Source organism: Oreochromis aureus, linkage group 3, assembly GCF_013358895.1.
Source record: "Oreochromis aureus strain Israel breed Guangdong linkage group 3, ZZ_aureus, whole genome shotgun sequence".
In the NCBI taxonomy this organism is placed as follows: Eukaryota; Metazoa; Chordata; class Actinopteri; order Cichliformes; family Cichlidae; genus Oreochromis; species Oreochromis aureus.
In genome coordinates this window covers 54,249,328-54,251,095 of record NC_052944.1, presented here as the reverse complement: position 1 = coordinate 54,251,095, position 1,768 = coordinate 54,249,328, and the positions used below count along the sequence as shown (strand labels likewise).

Below are 1,768 nucleotides of genomic sequence, written 5' to 3'. Positions count from 1 at the left end.
CATCTGGAAATTCTCTGCTGTGGAGGAATTTAAGATGCAAGAACTAACCGTCTTGTAACACAGTAAGGGGAATTGTTGAAAAGAATATATCAATGGGCCAATAGGTTCGACTATAGGAGCACAGGGGTGTGTTTAAATGAGACACAGAGACAAGAATGTAACTCAAAAGAACCAGCCAACTTTAGTGAAATAAACCATAAGGTTGACAGGCACAGGTTAAAGACACTTTACAATGGTAGAAAGGAAACTTACAAAAAATGAAAGAAAAGTAAAACACGTAAACTACTAAAACAATGACTTGGCCAAGTGTTACTTTTTTTTTCCAATGTTCGGGTTTCAATGTTCGGGTTTCAATGCTCGGGTTTCAATGCTCGGGTGCACCCTAGTAATCTGACTCCTTAACGCTTATAGAAACAGATTACACAAATCTAATGTACATTCAAGTGAAGATCTCACACTCTTTTCACATGTGGAGAATGTTCTACACAACAGCTCATTATTCAAAGTCCCAAATAAAAAATGTCCAAGGGGTAAAGTCCAAAAAACTCCCAGGGTGTGAAAGAAAATAGGGGTGAGAGAATGTCAGTCAGTGGTCTTATGTATAACCAGCTGTGTGTGAAAGTGTGAGTGATACAGTCCTACCACACCGCAAGGTGCAGCAGATCATCGAGTGGAAAAGAAGCAAATCTCAGTCTCTCGAAGTCCAGGTGGGAAGGCTCGCCATCTATTTCACTGGAGGAATCCACCTCAGGAACAATTCAGCATACAAAAAAAAACCTGACCTGTCAACGGACAGGGTCAGAAGAGCAATTCAAATATTAATTATGCTGTTCTAGCTATAATTCACAACTTAGAATTTTGTTGACATCATGTTCGACATCAATTTGCAAAAATAAAACATCTCTCTTACACAAACTATGCATTACACCAAGTAAAGTCAGTGCATATGTGACAACTATTAATCAAACAATTCAGATAAATTCAGTTTCGCAACGATAAAATGTGAAACAGACGTGAACTAACTGAGACATACAACATGTGCTCACCGATCTCAGTGCATCACGGTCGAAGACAATGGTATGGTGTCTCTCGGTCGGAAAATGCGGGGCTCTAAATAATGTAACAGGACATATCGTTTTTTCTCTTTCATAACAGTAATACGACGTGAGGGAAAATAAACATAAGTTGCGCTTCAAGTGTTACCTTACTTCTGGAAGCAGACTGAGATGAACTTTAAGGCAGTTGATAACAACTAGAGCTAATGAAGGCTAACAGTTTAGCTCCACGCGGTACTTTCTAAAGTCGCCAGAAAACTGCAGCATTCGCCTGTTTACTCACTGTGGCTACTCTTAACATGGAAGGTAGCTGATAATCAGCGAAGTTATGTGCAGCACAGTTGGTTGCAACTTATATCTAATACTTTTTCCAGCTCAAAAGCTTCAGTCTCTTTTCTCCTGCCAGCACGCGACCAGTGTTGCCAACTCCTCAGTAAGGAAAATCGCTATTGGCTGTCCTAAAAGTCGCTAGAAGTCGCTAAATGACGTCATCACCTAATTTGCATAATTGGTCACGCTAATATAATTGTAACCTATGTTGTTGGAGAGAGAAATAACATCGTGGAAGAGACATAAAGTGAGTAAAAAACGTCCTAAATGCATTTAGAGTTTATTTAGAACTACAAATTAAATTTCTTTTAGCAATTATTGTTTTTTTAATGTCACAATTCCAACCCCGCTCCTTTACCCGGGCTTGGACCGGCAAAAGTGAC

At 39.4% G+C, this 1,768-nt stretch overlaps 1 long non-coding RNA gene across 1 annotated transcript; it reads right to left on the bottom strand.

Annotated features, from left to right (window-relative positions):
- Positions 1 to 326: 326 nt before the first annotated feature.
- LOC120434867 lies at positions 327 to 1,435 on the bottom strand. Its single transcript, XR_005609404.1, has 3 exons — positions 1,204 to 1,435; positions 1,047 to 1,110; positions 327 to 782 (listed from the first exon to the last, which is right to left on the bottom strand). It is a non-coding gene; the product is annotated as an uncharacterized LOC120434867 (long non-coding RNA).
- Positions 1,436 to 1,768: the final 333 nt, after the last annotated feature.